This window comes from Callithrix jacchus, chromosome 7, assembly GCF_049354715.1.
Source record: "Callithrix jacchus isolate 240 chromosome 7, calJac240_pri, whole genome shotgun sequence".
Classification (NCBI taxonomy): domain Eukaryota; kingdom Metazoa; phylum Chordata; class Mammalia; order Primates; family Cebidae; genus Callithrix; species Callithrix jacchus.
The window spans coordinates 90551722-90575250 of NC_133508.1; the positions used below are offsets into that span (position 1 = coordinate 90551722).

At 42.3% G+C, this 23529-nt stretch overlaps 1 protein-coding gene, 1 long non-coding RNA gene and 1 pseudogene across 18 annotated transcripts in view; 1 reads left to right on the forward strand and 2 right to left on the reverse strand.

The window, feature by feature from the left end:
- The window catches only part of LOC128928169 (uncharacterized), a 33193-nt gene extending 15343 nt beyond the window's left edge, over positions 1–17850 (reverse strand). Inside the window, exons 1-2 of one of the 2 annotated variants that reach the window (XR_008472897.2) lie at positions 17617–17850; positions 2935–3073 (exon numbers count right to left, since the gene is read on the reverse strand). This is a non-coding gene — a long non-coding RNA (uncharacterized LOC128928169). Of the gene's footprint in view, positions 1–2934; positions 3074–17585 lie in introns of both variants that reach the window. The other variant, XR_008472898.2, reaches the window with a different exon arrangement.
- Positions 1–23529, forward strand: part of DMRTB1 (DMRT like family B with proline rich C-terminal 1) — a 131830-nt gene that overhangs the window by 85976 nt on the left and 22325 nt on the right. For 5 of the 15 annotated variants that reach the window (XM_078331870.1, XM_078331872.1, XM_078331871.1 and 2 more), the window contains 2 exons: positions 9595–9720; positions 16351–17924. The exons of the other annotated variants lie outside the window; for them this stretch is intronic. The gene's annotated coding sequence lies outside the window, so the exon portion shown is untranslated. The remainder of the gene's footprint in view (positions 1–9594; positions 9721–16350; positions 17925–23529) is intronic. 15 annotated transcript variants of the gene reach the window in all.
- Positions 14982–17449, reverse strand: LOC103794439 (solute carrier family 25 member 3 pseudogene; annotated as a pseudogene). Its single transcript, XR_013520086.1, has one exon. The product of XR_013520086.1 is annotated as a solute carrier family 25 member 3 pseudogene (transcript).

The following is a 23529-nucleotide window of genomic DNA, read 5'->3' on the forward strand; positions in this document are numbered from 1 at the left end:
TTTACTGTTTGCAACTGGACTCTATGCGGCTGACCCTACAGACTGACTAATAGCTCTCCTCCCCTCTTTCCTAGTGCCCCTCCATAACAATTTACACTGACTCTCAGGTGCAGAGTCTCCTCTTGCCAAGACCACGCCATACTCAAACCCCAATTATTCCTTTCATAGTGTGTGGGGGGGCACGAAATAATAGGAGGACTTGGTACTGGCATTGGAGAAGTTACTACCTCTACTCAGTTTCACTATAAGTTATCTCAGGGGTTAGATAATAACATAGAAAAGGTTGCTAATTCTCTCTGAAAAGGCAGCTGACTCTGAAAAAGCAGCTTAACTCTTTAGCTGTGGTAGCTCTTCAAAATAAAGGGCCCTGAATCTGCTAACAGCGAGAGAGAAGGAACCTGTCTCTCGCTAGGAAAAGAATGCTGCTACTTTATAAACCAATCAGATATTGTCTTAAGCAAAGTTAAAGAACTCAGGGATAAATCAAACGCAGGGCTAAAGACCTTCAAGAAACAGGATCATGGAGCTTGTTTAACAACTGGCTGTCCTGGCTCTACCCTCTTCTAGGCCTGTTTATAACCATTCTATTATTGCTGGCATTCAGGCCTCTCATCTTTAACCTTCTTGTCAAATTAATTTCTTCTAGAATTAAAGCCATAAGGCATCAAATCATCCTGAAAATGGAACCCCAGATGTCCTTGGCTTGAGTTCTGTTGTGAACTTCTGAATCAACCTGGACCCCTGGAAGACTCCCTCTGGAGGAAACCTCAATTGCAGGGCCCCTTCTAGGCCCCAGTTCAGCAGGAAGTAGTTAAAGAGCAATCAACACCCATGTCCCAACAGCAGTTGGACTTTCCTGTTCAAATCGGGGACTGAGTTACTGTCTATGATTTAAACAGTGATTTAAGGAAAAAACTTCTCTTCCCAGGTCTGCGAAGGGTGTGGTTTTGCCTCCATCTGGGAACCAGAGGGGTTTCAAATGTAAAGTTCTTTGTCTGACTCTCCTGAGCATGAGTTAGGTAGAGAAATGCAAGTGGGTTTCTTTGTTCCAAAAGCCCACTGAAAGCTCTGGGAGGAGGGGGCTCTGTTGGGGACCGAGTAGCCAATCTGGTATCAAAGTCAAAGATCAATCACTCCAGAGGAAGTTTGAAAGAACTCCTCTCATTGGACGAGAACATGAATGGGAGGGAATAACTCAAGGGTTAAAACCCCCGCTGCTCCTTACCTATGCGGATATCCCCTCTGGATTCGCCTCCCACCGCAGAGTGGTAGCGCTCTCTCTCTCTCTCTCTCTCTCTCTCTCTCTCTCTCTCTCTCTCTCTCTCTCTCTCTCTCTCTCTCTCTCTCTCTCTCTCTCTCTTTCTGTCTCTCTGCCTAATAAATCACTCTCCATTAAACCCTTTGGGTCCATGATATTTATTCAAACAGTAAGCTCACTGATCCTCAGGGGCCCCTTTCCCCATTCTTTGGAGTAAGAGAGGCCAAGGACCTCAGAATTGGAACAAGGAGGGAGCCGAGTAGCCCCCCTCCCAGAGATCGGGAAACGGGGAGTGTCTTCAGGATGCCCCCACACCCTCCCCTGCTTAAAATATGACACTAAATCCCTTAATAAGCTCATGTCTTTGCAGAAAAGTAGGAAGTACACAGACACTAGCAGCCTAACCTTGCGAGCAAAGCTGTCTTTGATTTTAGACCTAACCTGAGGTGGCATGCTGTTGTGAAATTCTAACTTAAATACTACTAAACATGATTACAGCTTCTAAAAGTAGTTACATGCTTCAATAACCACACGTTTATCACGAGAACACACAGTCTAAAGCCAAAATAGTTGAGTATAATGTGCCAAAAATATGCTCACTCCATACATTGTTAGAAAGAGAAGTAGGAAAAGACATCTGAAATTTGCTGCTATTTCATTTGACGGCAGCCAACATCTCTTGCCTTCCTTGGCAAGAAGGCCATTTTTCTATGCTGTATTTTGCACACACAGAAATCTGCATAGAGTGATTTGCATACCAAAAACACATTTGTAAAGAAACTGTTTGCATAGAAGCCAGGGGTAGATAGGGTTGCCACTGTTGACTTCACACACAGCACTGCCAGGCTACTTGCTTTTCACTTTCTGATGTGTTGAATTTCCAACAAAATGTTATGGACTTTATGATGCATTAAAACTTAAAGCAACTATATCCTCTATATATCCAAGAACAACCATAACAACAACAACACACACTAAATGTTCGTGCTAAGAGCCCGTCAACTTTCTACTAAGAGGCTGGTAATAATAAGTGCTACGATATATTGAGCATTTATGATATCCCATGTGTTTTACATAAATTATTGCTTATTCTCACAATTAGCATTTTAAGATTGGTGTTGTGGTTTCCCATCTACGTAGGAGGAAACTGAGGTATGTCAAGGTAAGGTGCCTTGTCAAAGCCTTGCAAGCCAGGGTGCTGAAACTAGGTTTGGAAGCCTGGTCTGACTGCTCGACCCTTTCCTGCCACCCCCACCCCAAGCTGCCTCTCTCTTTTCCCAATTTTGCTGCACACCATTTCTGCCCCCGCTCCGACCCCCGCCAGCCTGGTGGGAGCGGGGAGGAAGTCACGCTGAGAGAGGTGTAGCACTTTGCTTTCTTGGCATTTTCTCTGACCAGAGCATAGACGTCGGATGGCCAGAGTCTGGAGGCTCACTGAAGGTGCCCCATAAACAAGCTCAGTGACAGACATGGGGTGAATGGGCAATGGCCTGTGATTCAAAGGGTGTCAAGGAGAGAGATGGATTGGTCGCTACACAAAGACGTTACATGGTAGTTGAGATGCAATGGACCCCTCCCACTCGGTGCCTGTGCACTATCACCAATTCAGTGCCAGCCCAGCTGTATTCTTGGAAACACAGAATGGTTTGTGTGTACTTAATTATAATGCAACTTACAGAGAATTTATCAGCGGCAAATCAGAGGCTTGATGCTTTGCTTAAGAAAATAAACTGGTAGTGGCTCTTTGAAATTTGTTCATCTGATGAGTCCTTTGGATTTTTCCAGTATACAGCATTTGAAAGAAATTGGCCATTTCTGGAAAGTCAAGGGTTGGGGGAAGTCCAGAATTAAAAGACTGCAGATGCCCACAAAAAAGATTATAAACATTTACTTTATTTTAAGATGCTTCTTTGTTTTTGTGTTTTTTCTCAACTAGTTTTCTGTTATTCATGAATCCATCATTGTCCAAAGACTCCCAGCTTAGAGACCTAATTATGTGTTAGTCGCTGTTAAAAAGCAGTTTTTCTGACACTTTCAGTAATAAATTCCTTTTGATGTGATTTATAGTAACTCTGCCTTATAGCAAGTTCCAGGCTAAAGCAAGTAATGTGACAGCAAATTGCTTTGGAGGCAGACGGATCTATTTTGAGTCTTGGTTTTGTCCTTCCAGTTTGACCTTACTACTAATCTCTCTGAGCTTCAGTTTCCTCATCTGTAAAATGGGGAAAATGATGCAGGGCGGACCCTGGTTGCCTACCTAATAGCCATTTCCATCTCCTTCCTTATTAACAGCAATGACAACAGATCTTAGTTTTGTTCAGGTCACAATGTTCCTGATCCCAGCAGAGGAGCTGAATTGATCTAAGTACTCCGTTTCTAAATGCCACTGATTGGCCTACAGCACCTATGGGAAGGCTTGTGATTGAATTCTTCAGCCAGTGAGCTGAAGGAGAAATATGCCAGAAGCTTCTGAGAAAGATGTTCCTCTTGAAATGAGTGATACATGAAGAGAAAGTCCATTTGGGCTAGGTGCAGTGGTTCACGCCTGAAATCCCAGCACTTTGGGAGACTGAGGCGGATGGATCACTTGAGGTCAGGAGTTTGAGACCAGCCTGGCCAACATGGTGAAACCCCGTCTCTACTGAAAATACAAAAATTAGCCAGGCGTGGTAGTGCACACTTGCAATTCCAGCTACTTGGGAGGCTGAGGCAGGAGAATTGCTTGGACCTAGAGGAGGAGGTTGCAGTGAGCTGAGATCAAACCGCTGCACTCCAGCCTGGGCAACAGAGTGAGACTCCATCTAAAAGAAAAAAAGAAAGCCTGTTTGCCTTTGCCCCCTTGCTTCCCATTCTGAATACTGCTATTGAGACATGTTGTCTGGTGCTGCACAGCAGCTGTCTTATGAACACAAGAAGAAACATCATGGACACACTAACAATAGCAGAGTGAAAGGACTGAAAGAGCCTGGGTTCCTGGGGACATGCTGATGAGCTGCTGAACCAAACTAGGTCCACCCATCTCCAGGTTTCTTTTTAAGAATTATGTTTTTATGGTTTAACCTGTTGTGTGTTGGGTTTTCTGTTGCTTACAGACACACACACACACATACACAGCCCCCCTAACTTATACAAATAACTTCATAAGATGGTTCTGATAAACCATACATTGTATATAAAGTACTTAGCACAATATCCGGCCCAGTGAATGACTGCCATAAATAGTAACAAAACTGATCAAACATAAGCAATGATTTAAAAGAGCAAAAGTTCCAAAACACAACACAGATAAGATGAGTGGTACTGATTTAGCATGACGAAAAACACCTTTGTATTCCTGGTGAAGAGGTGCTAGGGAGACCTTGAGGTCTAAGACATTGATTACAGTGACAAATCCTCATCTCAGGGAGTAAGCTGCACCACTGCCAGAGCACACGCGCTATTGGAGAGGAAAGGACGGGGGTTCTTTGCCAGGTTTCCATCTCCCCTCTCACAAACCGACAATCACCCTGTCAGCAGCTCCGATTCATGTCTAAAGCCTAACAATTATGTGTATGTGAATTCCCAGGCTTGTGAAGGGGCAGGATACTTTTAACCCACAGAACCTCTTTCCAGAATACTAAATTTTACAGAATTTTCTAAAAACATGTTTTATTTCTTTATGGCAGGAAAGACAGATACACTGACATATATGAATATAATTTAGGAATGTAATTTCCGTAGGTATTATTTTGAATCACCATGGTATCACAAGACCACGTATACTTTACACATGAAATCACTGATTTTTGAAATACAACCTACTGGAACACAAGAAAAGAAAACAATAAGGTAACACGTGAAAGTATCTAGTACAATACAAGTAATACTTCTATTACTGTAGAGGTAATATAGTAGATACTCAATAAATAATCTTAAAGTTACCAGATGTTTTTTCATCACTCTATTTTACCAGAGAGGCAAATGACAAGATTACAGATTAACGTGGGGAATAAACATACGCACATACTCGTACCCTTATCCAGCATGTCTAAGATTAGTGTACAACCATCCCAAAGCCTACGCCTTCTGTGCCTATGGTGCTATACACCAAACATTGATTTTTATAACTGATGGCCATAAGGCTTTGCAGACCTCTGAATTAGTAATCATCGTCAGCGTATCTATTATAAAAAATGATCAAACATACAGACAAAAATTCATCAAGAATTGGAAGCCAAAGGGTTTTTCTAGTTAGCTTGCAGTTAATTGAATAAAACCAGTTATTGAACATTTTGGAATTGAGATTTTCTTGTGTGCTATACACATGTCTCCTCTTTCCTCCTTTACAATAAAGAGCAAAATTAGTGGTAGCTCAACTTTTCACATTGTGATTTTCCGAAATCAATGGTCTCTGCTTCACTAGAGACTAAGATAGCATTCATTCCTTAGAGGCAATTTCCACTCTTTATAACATGGTAGATTGTTTTCTACTTGTTTGTATGAAATTTAATGTTGCAGCTGTGGTCTTGATTTTTGAAGCTTCAGGTAAGGGTTGTACTTTTAGAAAGAAATAGTTATTTCAGGTGCATTTCATAGTCCCATAATGTCTTAAAACAGCTTTGTTGAAAGAGAACTCATATACCATAAAATTCATTCTTTTAAAGTGTGCAATTCAGTGGCTTTTAGCATAGTCACAAAATTGTGCACCATCACCATTAATTTCAGAACACTTTTGTCACCCCCAAAAGAAACCCTTTTCCATTAGCAGCCACTCCCCATGCCTCCCTCCCAACTTCACCCACCACTCCAGCCTCTGGCACCAATGTACTTTCAGTTTCTGTGGGTTGCCTAATCTGAACATTTCATATAAAAGGAATCATACAATATACGGCTTTTTGTATTTAGTGTCTTTCACTTAGAGTAATGATTTCAAGACTCATCCATGTCATAGCATGTATTTTATTTCTTTTTATGGCAAATAGTAATTATTCCTTTTTATGATGAAAACATTCCATTGTATAGATAAGCAACATTTTTATCCATTCATTAACTGATAGACATTTGAGCTGTTTCTACTTTAGGGCTACTATGAATAAAGTGTCTCATGGTTATTTTTATGGAGGTGAAATTCATATGACATACAAGTAAGTATTTTGAAGTGTACAATTAAGCAGCGTTTAGTAGATTTAGAATGTTGTCCCACCACCACCTCTTTCTATTTTCAAAACTATTTTTATCACCCTGGAAAAACACTTGATGTCCATTAAATAATCATGTCCTGCTATGGTTTGAATGTGTCACCCAAAGCTCAGGCATTGGATACTTAATCCCCAATGCAACAGTGTTGAGAGGTAGAATCTTTTTTTTTGAAATGGAGTTTCGCTCTTGTTACCCAGGCTGGAGTGCAATGGCGCAATCTCGGCTCACCGCAACCTCCGCCTCCTGGGTTCAGGCAATTCTCCTGCCTCAGCCTCCTGAGTAGCTGGGATTACAGGCACGCACCACCATGCCCAGCTAATTTTTTGTATTTTTAGTAGAGACGGGGTTTCACCATGTTGACCAGGTTGGTCCCGATCTCTCGACCTCGTGATCCACCCGCCTTGGCCTCCCAAAGTGCTGGGATTACAGGCTTGAGCCACCGCGCCCGGCCGAGAGGTAGGATCTTTAAGAGGTGATTAGGTCACGAGAGCAGAGCCCTCATTATTATTAGCCTATTATTGCTATCATGAGTTTGTTATTCCAAGAGTACATTTGTTATAAACGCAAATTTGGCTGTCTCTTGCCACTGTCTCCCTCTCTTGCCCTTCCACCTTCCTCAGTGAAGTGATACAGTATTCTGGCCTCTGTCAGCAGCACCATGCTCTTGGATTTCCCAGTTTCCAGTACTGTGAGTCAAATAAACCTCCACTGCTTATAAATCACCGAGTCTGTTGTATTTGTGTTAAAGTAGCACAAAACACACTAAAACAGAAAGTTGGTACCAGAGAGGGGCTGTCACTATACAAATACCTGTGAAAGTGGCTTTGGGAGTGAATAATGGGTAAAGGCTGGAAGAACTTAGAGGTGCCGGCTAGAAATGCATGTGTTACTGTGAATAAGGCATTAAGGGAAATTCTGGTGAGGACACAGAAGAAAAGAGGTGTGTTTTTGTTTTTTAAAAGGTTATAAAAAGGTATGAGAATGTAGATGTTGTCAAAGGGAAAGTAATTTTATCTAGTTTTGAGGTTCTTTAAAGTTGTTTTAAATGAAGGAATAAAAAGATTGGATATGGAAAGATGGGGAAAGACAGAGAATGGGAAAACTGTAAGAGGTTGTAAAAGGTTTATGGAAAGCTTACCTTGTGGTCAAAACTGATAGGGATTGGATAGACTTCTTTACAAAGTTTATTAAGGTTGGCTATAGTATTTTTTTTTTTTTTTTCTTTTTTGAGACGGAGTTTCACTCTTGTTACCCAGGCTGGAGTGCAATGGCGCGATCTCGGCTCACCGCAACCTCCACCTCCCGGGTTCAGGCAATTCTCCTGCCTCAGCCTCCTGAGTAGCTGGGATTACAGGCACGCGCCACCATGCCCAGCTAATTTTTTGTATTTTTAGTAGAGACGGGGTTTCACCATGTTGACCAGGATGGTCTCAATCTCTTGACTTCGTGATCCACCCGCCTCGGCCTCCCAAAATGCTGGGATCACAGGCTTGAGCCACCACGCCCGGTCCCTGGCTTTAGTATTAATAACACACCGATACAAAGGTAAAATTTAGTCTTCTCATTTGAACAAGATTTTTGTGTTGTATTAATAAGAGAGATTGGAAAAGATTTTTGTTACCTTTAAGTAACCCACAAGAAAAGATATAAAGGGGAGAGAGGAAAGACACATTCAGTTTGCCTCATGGTATCTTCATTAGGTCTTTTGATTGCTTGAGAGACTGAGTCTCCTCTCTATTAAAGAGTAAAAGTTTTTGTTTTTTGAAATCTCTGAATTATTACTTTGGCTAAATGAATAACTGTCATTTTCCAAGTGATCCATGATCCTATTTTGAGCAAATGTTTTAATCTTTGGTATTTGACAAACTTTCCAAAGTCAGAATTTCATACTCTAAATTCAGTCTTTCCGACCTCAAACTAACTTTTTGGATATTAGGACCCTGAAAGTCTAAGAGAGATATTAGACTTGTTTAGTATTGTCAAATATGAAAAAGTGTTTAACTTTATTTGGGTTATATTTGTATAAATGTGTTTTAATATATGTTCCAAAATTGTGTAAGACTCCTAAAATTCTGATGTCTTAGTATATATTATCAGTAAGAATTATGATTATTATGTTAGGCCGGGCATGGTGGCTCACGCCTGTAATCCCAGCACTTTGGGAGGCCGAGGAGGGTAGATCACAAGGTCAGGAGTTTGAGACCAGCCTAGCCCGGCCAATATGGTGAAACCCCATCTCTACTAAAAATACAAAATTTAGCTGGGCATGGATGTGTGCACATGTAGTCCCAGCTACTTGGGAAGCTGAGGCAGGAGAATCACTTGAACCCGGGAAGTGGAGGTTGCAGTGACCTGAGATCACACTACTGCACTCCAGCGTGACAACAAAGCGAGGCTCCGTCCCCCAAAATAATAATAATTATGATTATGGTTATTATGTTAAATGCCATAAAAATAACCACATTTCCTTGTCAGTTATATCTTTAACCATGGCTATTCTGGATTTTGTCATCCATAGATAATTATTGTTTTGACTCTTCTCAAAAACTGGTTTATAGTTGGCTATGATCTAAAATTTGTTTCTTCAAGAAATTAATGGAAAGGACTCTCACAAGTACTCTTGAATACAGGTTTCTGACAACTTTAGAGATCATACTATTGGACTAGATAAAAACTTCCAAACCTCTAATTAAAAGGTTGATATGTTTATGAAGATTGCTAGCTGAGGCCAGGTGTGGTAATCCCACACCGCTTTGGGAGGCCAAGGCAGGTGGATCACCTGAGGTTAGGAGTTTGAGACCAGCCTGGCCAACAGAGTGAAACCCCATATCTACTAAAAATACAAAAATTAGCCAGGTGTGGTGGTGGATGCCTGTAATCCCAGCTACTAGGGAGGCTGAGGCAGGAGAATCACTTGAACCCAGGAGGTAGAGGTTACAGTGAGCTGAGATCATGCCACTGCTCTCCACCCTGGGCGACAGAGCAAGATTCCCTCTAAAAAAAAAAAAAGTTGCTAGTTCAGTATCAAGTGGAATAAGAATTAATTAAATATAACTAAACTAATAAAGAACTAAAATAGTTTTTATGACTTTTTTGTTTAAAACAAAAAAAAGATTTTGAGGTTTTTTTTGTTATTCTTCTTATGTTTTGTTTTCTAGAGTCAAGAAAACTTTTTTTCTTTTGAGCTGTTTATATCTTACAACAATTAGGTAAAGTATACCTTTGTGAAGAAATCTGAAGCATTTATCTTTCTCTCTGATTTCTCCAGGATTTGGAAACTATATGTGAGTATTCTTATTTTATGGCAACATATTTATTTGTGTAAGTTCAATATGAATCTGTTTTCTTTTGTAACAGGGCACATTAGAGGTTGGTTATTTTACTAAGGCTTTGACTGGAGTGTCATATTTTCCAGTAAGACCAGATTGCTTTGACAAATAGAGGTTGACTTTATAGAGCTGATAAAAAGCCCCTTGGAAAGACTGGCCTTGTACCTTGTCTATGAGATTCCACAAGTTTTCTAACCCGTGTTAAGTGAAAATGTCACTTTCTGACAGGTCTATGAAACTCAAGTTATTTTGGAATCTCAAAGAAAGAGGAATGTACCCAATTCATACAGGCACCACAAGCACATTCTAATGGCGAATCCCTGGCTTGGCTTCCTAGCGTTGAGGATTTTAAAAGACTAATCTGAGATTCTGATTTTAAAACAGAATATATAGCCAATCACTATTATTGCTACATTTTATGCAAATAATCAGTCCAAGCATAATAAGACTAAAACTTTTTTTTTTTTTTTTGAGACAGAGTCTCACTTTGTCACCAGGCTGGAATGCAGTGACGTTATCTCAGCTCACTGCAACCTCCACCTCCCAGGTTCAAGAGATTCCCCTGCCTCAGCCTCCTGAGTAGCTGGGACTATAAGCACCACCATGCCCAGCTAATTTTTAGTATTTTAGTAGATGCAGGATGTTTCACCATGTTGGCTAGGATGGTCTCGATCTCCTGACCTCGTGATCCACCCGCCTCAGCCTCCCAAAGTGCTGGGACTACAGGCATGGAGCCACTGTGCCTGGCCAAGACTAAAACTTATTTTGCAAATAAATTTGTCTTAGTATGATTTGTCTTTGGTGAAAGTAGGGGGCTGGAGAGAGAAAAATTATGTTTCAAAAGAAAAATCATAGGACACATATTATTAGGTTCTAGCCTTGTCCACTGTTTGAGTTTTTGTTATTTTCCTATAATTTGGACTCAATTCTGAATTCCTGTCTGGCTACATGTCTCCAAACTAACATTTTCAAATTTTTCTGACTTGGAATCATTAGAAATAATTAAAAGTGTGTTTTCATTAAAGCCCAGCAAACTGAAGCTAGACAACTTAAACAAACTTCAGGAAAAATCACAGCAACTTACATATAAACAGCTTTCATGCTTGCTGAAGTATGGCCTACTGAAAAAGTTTGTTTAATCACCTGATTCGAACTATAGTCTGAAGTTGCCACTGCAATCTGAAGATGCTTCAGAGACGCTAGGAAAGCTTGTCTATAGACTACTCTAGGCATTAACTTTTTTCTTCTGTTTCCATAGAAATGCCTCTATTAAAGATCTGTTTGCCAGCATCATTTAGAGAGAGCCAGTCTGCAATGACACCTCCTGGAATAGGTCACAACTGTTTAACCAAAGTGATCTATTCTCAGGCTGAGACTGATCCAAGAAAATAGAGAACAATACACTTAAATTTACTCTTTTCTGTTTATCCCAGTTTGTTTTTCCACTCCTTTGTACCTCTATATCTAACAACTTCTAAGCCAAATCTCTCCAAAGCTATTGGCTTGGCTTTTGATATGTGAAACCTTTAAAAGTTTCAAAATGGGGACTGAAGGAAATAAAAATATTTTACCCCAAAGTATATTTCCTTGACATATTTTGAGATGGCTGTCAGAGAGCCAGCAAACAGAAGTAAGCATGCAAAGCTATCTTTTGTGGGGGAGATTTACATCTGTAGAGAATTTGCATTGATGCAGCCAGGCTTTCCTTTGCCTGGATCTAGGAAAGATTAACTGAGAGTCTGACACCTTTAGAGGTCTGAAAGAAACACCATCTATTCTCTCTGAGGGCTACTACCTATAGAATTTCACTTACATAACAAGACCCCCTTTGCTAGTCAGGCCTTCTCTTCTCTCCCTCCTGTAGCCTTGTGTGTTTGTGTGTGTATGCTGCCATAACCTGATTTGCCACAATCCAGTGCCCCATTTCTGTAACCTCAAGATGGTATAAAAGCTTCTGCACCCCACTGGAGTACTGGGTCATCATTCTGACGTACTCTATGTACATGTTAATAAATTGAATGCCGTTTCTCTTAGTAATCTGCCTTTTATGAGTTGATTTTTCAGTGAAACTTCAGAGGGTGAATGAGAAGTTTTCCCCTTTGCTCCTACATAATTTATTCTTCCCATCAGACTGTAAGATCCCCAAGGGAAGGGTCCGTGTATTATACTCATCACAAAACCTTTCTGCCTAGCACAGCGCATGGCACATGGTGGATATTGGTTGGTAGTGTTTTAGACTTGGGCATGGGCAGAATTACAACAATGCTGTTGAAATTTTGGCTGAAGCTCTCAAAATATACTAACTGAGACACACACACGCAAGTGTAGTTATAATTGCATCGTTGATACCTACCCTAGTCACACAGCCACCCAAAGAGTGAAACCAAGACAGTCTCCTAAGTGATAATAAAATTTAAATTTCAAATGGTTCTTTGCTCATGACTTAAAATAACTGATCTTCAAGACCACAAAAAGAGAGCATACTGTAATTGAATGGGTGCCTATCAAAATGTGATCTGACTTGTTATTATTTTGCCTTCCAAAGGCTCAAAAGAAACTTTCTGAAGACTTGTGCAGCAAGAAAAAGTACTCATATTAACTTTGATTCCTTCTCATCTTTATCATGTGATATTAACATGTAAATATGACCTTTGTTTTTTAAGATTTTTACCTACTTCCTTTATTCACTTCCCAAAGGACAGATCAATGGATGAGATTACAGCTATCATGAAATTAATTTCATATAATTGAGAAAGCTACTTTAATCACCACCTGGGGGAAAAGATAAATAGCCTGATATAGTTTCCTTAGCTGTAGGAACTAAGATTAGAGAAAAAAATTGTGATAAAGCCTTTTGCTGAAACTGCAATACCACACACAACACACACACACACACACGCACGCACGCACGCAAAAGTGCTGCATTTATGATCAGTCCCCTCAGATAGAACTGAGGCATTGAGCTGGTGAGCAAATAGCTTAAATATTAAATTGAATATTGACTATTTTACAGTTAATTTCTAGACAATTTTGCCATAGATTTTCCACAAGTAAGACACACTGCAAACTCCTCATTGGTACAAAATTAGGAAAGCTTTATCGTATGTACACAGTTTTTTTCTTTTCAGGCTCACAAAGTGCAGGATTATAAGCCTGCACCACTTCCCCCCGCCTGAAATTTTTTTAAGAAATAATTTTAAGGTACTATAAAAAGCAATTCAAGAAAATGATAGTCATTGGTTATATCAAGGTGCTAGGTTGGCATAACAACGAACATATGGACTTTGATTTAGACTGTATCACTCATTGGCTACATTACTTTGAGCAAGTTATCTAGCATCTGAGTCTTAGTTTTATATAGAAACAAGAATTGTGATTATATGAGAAAATGAATATAAAATGCCTAACAATACCAAATGTATGCTATGGCTTTTATTATTCAAATAAGATATGCATGATTTCACAGAAAATGTTAATTATAGATATAAGGGAAGAATAACCCCCATAGGTTCTTAGTTGGAGTTAACCTGTTGTAATAGACAAATTAAGAGAAAAAGAGAAGCTTATTATTTCACATATACATGAGATACTGAGAATGAGTAGTTTTCAAAGAGGTGGCTTTGAATTTCAGTTTATATATCATCTTCAACAAAGAACAGCAGGACAGGCATGGTGGCTCACGTCTGTAATCCCAGCACTTTGGGAAGCCAAGGTGGGTAAATCACTTGAGCCCAGAGTTCCAGACTAGCCTGGGGAACATAGAAAAACCCTGTCTCCACCAACACACACACACACACACACACACACACACACACACACTAGCTGGGCATGGTGGTGTGTGCCTGTAATCCCAGTTACTCAGGAGGCTGAGGCTGAGGTGGGCTCAGGCTCAATCACCTGAGCCCAGGAAAGTCAAGGCTACAGTGAGCTGTGATCACACCACTGCACTCCAGCCTGGGCAACAGAGACCCTGTCTCAAAGAAAACCCAGCAAATATTTATTTAGAGAAAACTTAGGAAAGGACTTTTGAGCCTTTAGGGACAGCACCTTGGCAGAAGGCAGTAAACTGCACATAAAGGCTAGCTAGTAAAGGCTTGTTAATACAGATTCCTCTAGTATCATCTCTGTGCCTGTAAGAGTGTAAAGTTGTTTTCAGTGGTTAATTTTTGTTCTGTCTGCTAGGTAGGTAGGTAGGCAAGGTACTTTTTGTCATTGTAAATTTATGTCCTGCTCTTTGGCAAATAGGGGGAGGACAGAGAGCTTTCCTGCATTTGCTGCTTCTGTTGTGCTCAACAATCCATCATTCTTTGGGGCAGCAAATTCTGGTTTCCTACACAGTAAAGGTAAAACACTGAATAAATATTTAAATTGTTCCAAGGAAATAATAACTAGGAAAAACCTTAATGATTCTGAATTCTTGTTATCTTTACTTAAATTACCTTTATTCTCTATTCCCTATTGTCAGCAATCCTTCTCTATTTATTCAGACATTTGTAAGCCACCAAAAAAAAAAAAAAAAAAAGGAGGGGGGAATAGGATGTACAGGAACTGAATATGAAAACTGCTGCCCAAACTAAGTAAATTCTTTTGCTCTTCACCCAGGCTAGAGTGCAGTGGCACGATCATAGCCTCAAACTCGTGCAATCTCAAACTCCTGGTCTCAAGTGATCTTCCCACCTCAGTCTCCCAAGTGGCTAAGGAATCTAACTATGTTGCCCAGGTTGGTCTTGAACTCCTGGCGTCAAGTGATTCTCCCCCCTTGGTCTACTAAGCTGCTGGGATTACAGGTGTGAGCCACCTGCCTAGCCAATAAACCCATACACCATATATATTACAAAAATTATCTGGTATTATCAACAGAACAATCATGAAATACCACAGACCAGAACAAGTGGTCTCTTACTATCTTGAAAGCCACAGATTGTGCAGCAATTTCCAAAATTATATTACTAAAAGTACATAAAAATTGTTTAAGTACTTCCTACATTTTACAAGACAATAGACCGAAAGGTATTTGCTTAAAAATTTTATAAAAATGAATCTGCATTAAATTTATCATTCTCCTTCACTGATAACTCCTTTTCAACAAACTTGGACACTAACCTCCTAAGGAAAACTGAGGTGTCTTAACAATAGATAATGATCCCTCCCAATAATATGATAAATAGAAGCATTAAATATGAATAAATTTCATTCCATCTCATTCAAAAGTTGACTTTTTCCTTCATCTCTTTATTATTCAACCAAGACAGTTCAGACATACTTAAATCTAGACACTTTTAAACTTCTGTTAACTGCTAAACAGTTTACTATTACAAAGTTTAAACATTAACATATTCTAAGTTTGTAGTCTAATTTAAATAAGTTTTTAAGGCAATCATGTTACATTTTGGTAAGTTATATCAAATGCCTTATTGAACTTTGTTTCTTATACACATTTTACAAACATCTCTAATCCACAGAATTTCACTGATTGTAAAATTTCCCCAATCAGAGATGTGAAGGCTACAGAGACCCAAAAACATACTTTATAATTTCAACAAATTTTATGAATCTCAACCATTTTAAAGATCACTGAAACATCTGCCAAATTAAGTGAAGAGCATTTACTATACTTAACGTGAGATTTTCCCTCCAAAGTCACCAAAACCATTCTTTAACATTCAACAGACAGTAGTTGGACTTTGCAGGGTTTGGGGTTTTTTCTTCATTTTTTTTTTTTTTTTTTTTTAACGTCAGGGTGGTATGGTCTTCTTTGGATGTATGGCTGTTGAAAGCTGAGTTATACAAAAGAAATCTTTGGAGAACAGAGGCTTTTCTTTACATATTTATTCCCAGAGCCTGCCCTTCATCTCTTTCTGGCTTTCCACATTGACCCAATTGCAGCACTTCCTGGAGAGAGCTATGTTCTAATCAGCAACATCAGGAAGAGAAGGAACAAAGCAAAAGGAGAAAATGCAGATCTTCTCATGTCTCTTTGAAAACAGTGAATACATTCTAAGCTACCAGGCAGTATAAGTCACAATTTAACTTTTAATAATTTTTACCTGTAATGGACATGAACAGGAAATACGCGATGAGTCCTCCTTCATCTATTCAATAGGTGTAGGGGATTTCTATTGAGATGAATACCATGTACCAGAATCTCACTTTGTTCCCCCATCCATATAGTTGTGCTGACCTTAAAACCTCATTTGTAAGCTATTCAGTAGTTAGGCTTGGATAATCTCTACTGAAAGGTCGAATCAAAGGAGATAACACCTAGAGACCCTAAACTACCTAACATGACTTCCTGTTAAGAATTTCTTCCTTTTAATTGCTGAAGAGCTATTGAGTTAAAGCATCCATGCTAATTCCCCAAAGATAATGGTTCAAACCTCCAAACGAAACGTTTGCAATCCTCTGGAATTGCCAAAAAGAAGCAATCAGTCATTTAAAGAGAACTCAGACCGCATATTAAGTAACCTCTCCCCAAAATGTTAACATCTTACACACTACCGCTGTGTGCATGTGATTCCCTACTTGATGGAAATCTGGACCCACTGTGTCTACAACGGCTCACAACGCCTACTTTTTCTTCTTCAGGGGTTCGGGCGCTTGTGCCACAGGAGGGCGAGGCAGCTTGAGATACACCTTGACCAGGTCGTAGATGAACCACTGCAGGGCCGTGAGGGTGCCGATCATGAGGATGCGCGCGAAAAGGCCCTTCCACACGCTCACGAAGCCCAGTCTTCGGAGGACGCCCAGGGCCGTGCTGCCTTTCTCCTTGTTCAGCACGGACACCACCGAGTCAGCGGGATGGGACACGATGGCGCAGAAGACGCCGGCGATGTAGCCGGCCACGAAGGTGACGCCCAGCTGCTCGGCCTTGGTGCACTGGCTCTGGGGCTTGGGCACCGCGTATTTGTAGAGCGCCTCCACTGTGCGCTCGAAGCAGGCAAACTTCATCATGGTGTAGGGGATCTGCCGCAGCCACAGCGGCGCCACGCTCTTGTAGAAGGCCCACAGGCCCTCCTCGCCGTACATCCTGGGCGCCGCGGCCCGCAGGGTGCTGGCGTAGCCTGGCTGCGTCTGCACGCGGACCTTGACTGCCTCCATGGGCGCCAGCATGATGTCGGCAAAGAACTCGGCGCTGGCCGAGGCAACCAGGTACAGGCCAGTTCTCCAAGCGTAGGCCTTCTCTGGGCCCAGAAGCTCCGCGTAGCGGATCTTGAAGACCTCATAAAGGCCGAACTCGAAGAAGCCCTGCACAGAGTAGCCGAAGAAGGTCGGGGCCCAGCCGCGGACCAGGCCGCGCAGCCCGTCGTCGCGCACTGTCACTCCGAAGCCGCTCAGGATGCCCTTGTACCGGCCGGGGTCCACCTGCATGCGGCACTTGACCAGGTCCAGGGGCACAATGACCGTGTGCGTCAGCCCGCAGCTCAGCATCCCGCCCAAGCCGCACAGCAGCAGGTACTGCGCGGAGCCGTACTCCACGCTGGCCTCCTCCACGGCCGCCGTCCACAGCTGGCAGCCGCCTCGGCCCACGCTTCTTGCCTGCAGCGCACGGCGGCCGCCAGGGCCAACCATGGCCCCGCTGTGTGCAGGCACACCCTGCCCTGAACCGCCTCCGTGAGACCGCCCACCCAACGGTCCAGGCGAGAGCAGACCAGCCGACCCACAGTGCTTCAGCCTGCACCTGCGCGGTGTGCTGCGTGACCCGACGGTTTAAGTAGGCGGTGTTGCCCCGCCCCTTCCCCCCCGCCTCCAGCACGTCCCGCCCCTTTGCCCCTTCAGCCCAATGGGCTCCTGGTAGCTGCAGGAACCCGCCCCCGCCGCACCTGGCCAGTGTTCAGTGGTCCCAGAGCTCACTTTGGGTGGTGGGCCGGGTCTTTACTACCCTGGTGACTTTGGTCCAGCTCGGCTGCCTAGTCCTCTACAAAAATGCGAAGAAAATAAACCAACAAGTACAAACACGAGTAAACGCAGGAATAGGCGAGTACGTAGATGAGGAGGTAGGTGAGAGGATGAAGAGTCGCCATGCACTGTTGCCTTCCTGAGAGGCCTTTCTCAAGTCCTTACCCAACTATGCCGGTTTAGGGGAATGGTCATCTCCATGGCAGCGGCGTTCCATGGTGCGAATGCGCAGAGACAGCCTGTGGCTTCCCGCCTCCTAGCAGGTAGGTGACAGTTTCCTCCAGCTCACACACGACTCCTGTCTCCCAACGACGGTTGTAGTGGGAGCCTAGGAAGCATGGAGCACTCGCTGAGTTTAGAAGGAGGGTGTGCTGATTATTTTCACTTGCCAGGTATTTTCTTTTTATTGACTACTGATTTTGGAGAATATGAAAGTGAGTCAAAAGCCCTATTCTTTTGGGAAGCTTGCAGTTTCATTGGCCTGAAAAATGAGAACTAAATGACTCCAGGTATAAATCAGTAGCATACATCATCCATTCCTTTACCCACTCGGTGCTGACCACTGTGCAGGGCTGGAGGCTCGGCAAAGAACCAGACACACTCCTGCTTACTTCTAAACAAGATTTTTTTAAAGAAAAAAAACCCAACATTTTGATAAGTACTATAACAGAATTTGTTTTTTCTTTGTTTTTTTGAGACAGAATCTCACTCTGCCTCCCAGGCTGGAGTGCAGTGGTGTGATCTTGGCTCCCTGAAACCTCTGCCTCCTGGGTTCAAGCAATTCTCCTGCCTTAGCCTCCCGGGTAGCTGGAATTACAGGCACATGCCACCCCACCCGACTAATTTTTGTGTTTTTAGTAGAGATGGGGTTTCACCATGTTGGTCAGTGTGGTCCCAAACTCCTGACCTGAAGTAATCAGCCTGCCTCAGCCTCCCCAAGTGCTGGGATTACCGGCATGAGCCACCATGCCCAGCCTAGAACAGAATTTGAATAAAGTTCTAGATGAACAGTGAAGGAGCAACTAATGTTGCCTGATAAGGTTCAGAAGATTTCCCTGAGGAAGTGACAGTGTAGCTGAGTCTTGAAGGATAAGTAGGAGTTTGCCACATAAAAAAGAATAGAAAGGCAATTTCAGGTTAAAGGAAACAAACCAAGTGCATTTCCTACTGAGGAGAGGTGATTAATTCAGTATGATAGAAATCAGCAAGGGTTGAGCCTGGAAAAATAAAATTGGATCGAATTACGAAAGGCCTTAATGTCTTGCTCAGGACTTTGACTTTTATCCTGTAGGGCAGGCCTATGTTTCTCACAAGTGTGATTCACAGACCACCTGCATCAGAATCACCTGGAGTGCTTTATTAAAAATCTCAGCTCACACTCTAGACTGTCTGAATGAGAATCTCTGTGAGTAGAAATAAGTGATTTTAATACACTCATAGGTGGATTCTTCACTAAAGTTTGAAAGCTACGTACTACATTATGTGGATGATGGGAAGGCAAGGATTTTTTTAAGGTTTTCTGATCCACCTACATGTGGCACTTGACCAGGTCCAGGGGCACAGTGGCCATGTGTCAGCCCACAGCTCAGCATCCCTCCCAGGTGCATGGCAGCAGGTACCGGGCCGAGCCGCAATGATTCATATTGATCAGGTTTTCTGATCAATAATTCAGTGCTTATATCCTGAACTGGGTGTGTATTGACAGGAATACAAAATAGTATTCCCTCAACCCTCATAAGTTTATAGTTGGGACAGACTCCTGCAATAAAAGACAGATTAACAAGAGAAAAACAAGCAAGTTTAACAACACATGCAGTATACATAATGTGGGAGAAAGGTAACTCTAAGCAGTAGCTTAAGAGCCTGGCTTATATAGTACGTCTAACATAGCACAATACATTTTAGAAACCTAACAAGACAAAGGAAAAGCAGTCCCAAGCTCCTAGAGGTGGGAAAATGTAGGAAGGTAAATTGATGGGGAAACCAATGGAGTAAAGTCTGCTCCGACTCCTCTGGCGCTGTCTCTAAGCTGATAAAGGCTGTAAAGAAGAATTTACATCCTATCTTTAGGCGGGAAAGCAGGGTGGGTGAAGAGAAAGAACTTTTGTCTTTGTAATTCTCTGTCCTGCTTTTAGTCAAACAAAAAGAAGGCAGAGTGCTCCCTACATCTGCTTCTTAATTGCCTTTAGCTAAAAAAAAAAAAAAAAAAAAAATCAAAAAGGCATATTTTGATGTGACAGAATCTGGTTTCCTTCAGTATTCACCCATGAAAATTTATCAAGCTGTATTAAGATTAGAGCACATTATACACTTTATGTATATTATACCATAATTTTTTTTAAGTTGACTAATATAAAATTCTCACCCCAAACTGGGAATGATGGCCAGAGGGGAGAACGGTGGCAGATATAAGTTTTCTCAATCAACAAGCCTTTTATAAAACTCCTCTCCTTATAATAGTCTTCTACCAGGAATTTAAGTATTAAAAAGAATTCTCTGCCTCTGAGTCAGAAGAGACCAATGAAATGTTAAAATATCCCATACTAACTAAATTAGGGCTTCCCATAGTATGTTCCTGGGAACACTGGTCCAGTTGAAAAAAGTCTGTGGTCAAATGAGTTTGAGAAGTGATATACTTTGGATCTATGTTCCCACCAAATCTCCTGTTGAATTGTAATTCCTGTGTTGGATGTGGGGCCTGGTGGTATGTGACTGGATCATGGGGGTGGAGTTCTCATGAATGAGTTAGCTCCATCCCCTCCTTGCTGTTCTAGTGATAGTGAGTGAGTTATCGTGAGATTTGGTTGTTTAACTGTGTAGCACCTCCCCACTCTCTTTTCTTCCTCCTGCTCTGGCCATCTAAGATGTTCCTGCTTCCCCTTTGCCTTCCACCATAATTTTAAGTTTCCTGAGGCCTCTGCAAAAAGCAGATGCTGCCATGCTTCCTGTATAGCCTATGGACCCATGAGCCAATTAAACTTCTTTTCTTTATAAATTATCCAGTCTCAGGTATTTTCTTCCTCCCCTCCCCTCCCTCCCCTCTCCTTTCTTTCTTTTCTTTTTTTCTTTGCTTTCTCTCTCTCTCTTTCTTTCTCTTTCTTCCTCCTTTCTTTCTCTTCCTTCCTCCTTTCTCTTCCTTCCTTCCTCCTCCTCCTTCTTTTTCTTTCTTTTATTTTCTCTTTCTTTCTTGACGGAGTCTCACTCATGTCACCCAGGCTGGAGTGCAATGCTGTGATCTCAGCTCACTGCAACCTCTGCCTCCCAGGTTCAAGCGATTCTTCTGCCTCAGCCTCCTGAGTAGCTTGGATTACAGGTGCCCACCATGACAGCAAGCTAATTTTTGTATTTTTAATAGAGACAGGGTTTCACCATGTTGGTCAGGCTGGTCTCAGACTCCTGACCTCAGGTGATCTACCCACCTCGGCCTCCCAAAGTGCTGGGATTATAGGCATGAGCCACTGCACCTGGCCTCAGGTATTTCTTTAGAGCAATGTGAGAACAGACTAATACAAGAAGCATTTAACACTAGGTCATGCTTCTCAACTGATGTGATATCATCCCCAAAGGGGTGAAATGGTTCTTAAGGGGCAAAGACTCTTAGTACAATGGTTTGTGGCCCCCCAGTAAAATCTATTCCTTAGTATTTAATTTTGGGGGAGAGTGGAAAGGAAGGAAAGGGTGATTAGTAAAATTGTCTAAAAAGACTCCTGGGGGAGAGATGGTCCCTAATGAACAAACAGTTGCAAAATGCTGTGTCAGAGCTTGCTCTTGGAGATTTACAGGACACATAAACACATTGAAGAGTGAGAAGTTGTTTAGTGTAAGGCTTATTGTCAAGTTAAATGAGGAAACAGAGACCAGAGTAAAGAAGTAAAAGCCAATTTATTCAGCTCCCGGGTGAGGTTCTATGGTCCGGGAAAGGGGCCAGAGAAGTAGCGCTTCTCTTCTTAGGGTGTGGGGTTGTAGAGGGAGTGGAGGTAGTTGATTGGCTGCGGGGGAAACAAAGCGGAGGTAGTCTCATTGGTTATGAAGGGACTGGGCACGGATGAGGCGAGCAGCCATTGGCAGCCAGGCGGGGCTGCTGGCAAGTGGGCTGGATTAGGACATACGGGGCAAGTTGCCATAAGGCAGGTCTCCGCAGGATTTTTTAAATTTCGGAGGGGCCGAGTGCCTAGTTTGCTGATGAGTGCAGGACTGAGATTGGAATGCGAAAATGGGTGTGGGGAGCCCGCATGGAGAGGCCAGATGCTGAGTAATGCGCTCAGAATCCGGTATGGAGAGGAATGGGTGTGTCCATTTGACCCCCTGCGAGGCAACTGGCCTTACATTTAGTAAAAAGACTTTGGCTTTGTTAATTTAGGGTTTCCTAATTTTCCTGGATCTCAGAACCCCTTTTCTATTTATTTTAATTTTTAAATTTTTTTAATGTTTTGAGATGGAGTCTCCCTCTGTCACCGAGTCTGAAGTGTAGTGGTGAGAGCTCAGCTCACTGCAACCTCCATCTCCTGGGTTTAAGCAATTCTCCTGCCTCAGCCTCTCGATTAGCTGGGACTACAGGTGTGTGCCACCACGCCTGGCTAATTTCTGTATTTTTAGTAGAGATGGGGTTTCACCATGTTGGGCAGGCTGATCTCTAATTCCTGACCTTGGGTGATCCCCTGGCCTTGGACTCCCAAAGTGCTGGAATTTCAGGCATGAGCTATTGAACCTGGCCAGAACCCCACCCCACTTTTTCTGTAGAGATGGAGTCTCACTCTGTCACCCAGGCTGGAATGCAGTGGCAGAATCTCGGCTCACTGCAACCTCCACCTCCCAAGCTCAATCATTTCTCCTGCCTCAGCCTCCTGAGTAGCCGGGACTATAGGTGCCCGCCACCGTGCCTGGCTGATTTTTTGTACTTTAGGAGAGACAGGGTTTCATCTTGTTGCCCAGCTGGTCATGAACTCCTGAGCTCAGGCAATCTGCCTGCCTCGGCCTCCCAAAGTGCTGGGATTACAGGTGCGAGCCACTGCGCCAGGCCCAGAACCCCTTTTTATATCATACCTATTCACATTTCATAGACGTAGTTTATCATGGAGCCTATTTTGGGAAATGCTGGACTCTATCAGAAATGGAGTTTAGAGAAAATAAGGAGTAAAGAGGGCTAGAGTAATAACAGCAGCTCCATTTACTGCACCCTTAGGCCTCCATTTCCTAAAGGTACAACTTGGATGTTTTTTTTAACGTGTACCAAGGGTCACTGTCAGCTTTATGAAAGCAGAGGTTATATCAAATTGATCTCATTTCTATGGGAGACTTGTTCTGTACCACTAAAATATTTCTTTGTTTTGAGAAAGGGTCTACTGTCTCACCCAGTGACATGATCATGGCTTACTGCAGCCTCTACCTCCTGAGGCTTGAGCAATCCTCCCATCTCAGCCTCCCAAGTAGCGGGGACTACATGCATGTGCCACCATACCCAGCTAATTAAAAAAAATTGTTTATAGAGATGAGGGTCTCACTATGTTGCCCAGGCTGGTCTCAAACTCCTGGACCCAAGTGATATGCCTTCCTTGGTCTCCCAAAGTGCTGGGATTACAGGAATGAGCCACTACACTTGGCCTTAAAATATTGTTTAAAACAATGTATTTGTTCAAGTTAAAGAAACCAATCAGGAAATTGTCAGAACAAAACTTTTCCTGGACAATTCTTAGTTCAATAATGTCTTAGTCCATTAGTGTTGTTATAGAGGAATACCTAGATAATTTATAAAGAAAAGAGGTTTATTTGGCTCATGGTTCTGCAGGCTGTACAGGAAACATGGCATCAACATCTGCTTCTAGTGAGGGCCTCAAGCTGCTTCCATTCATGGTGGAAGGCAAGAGGAGA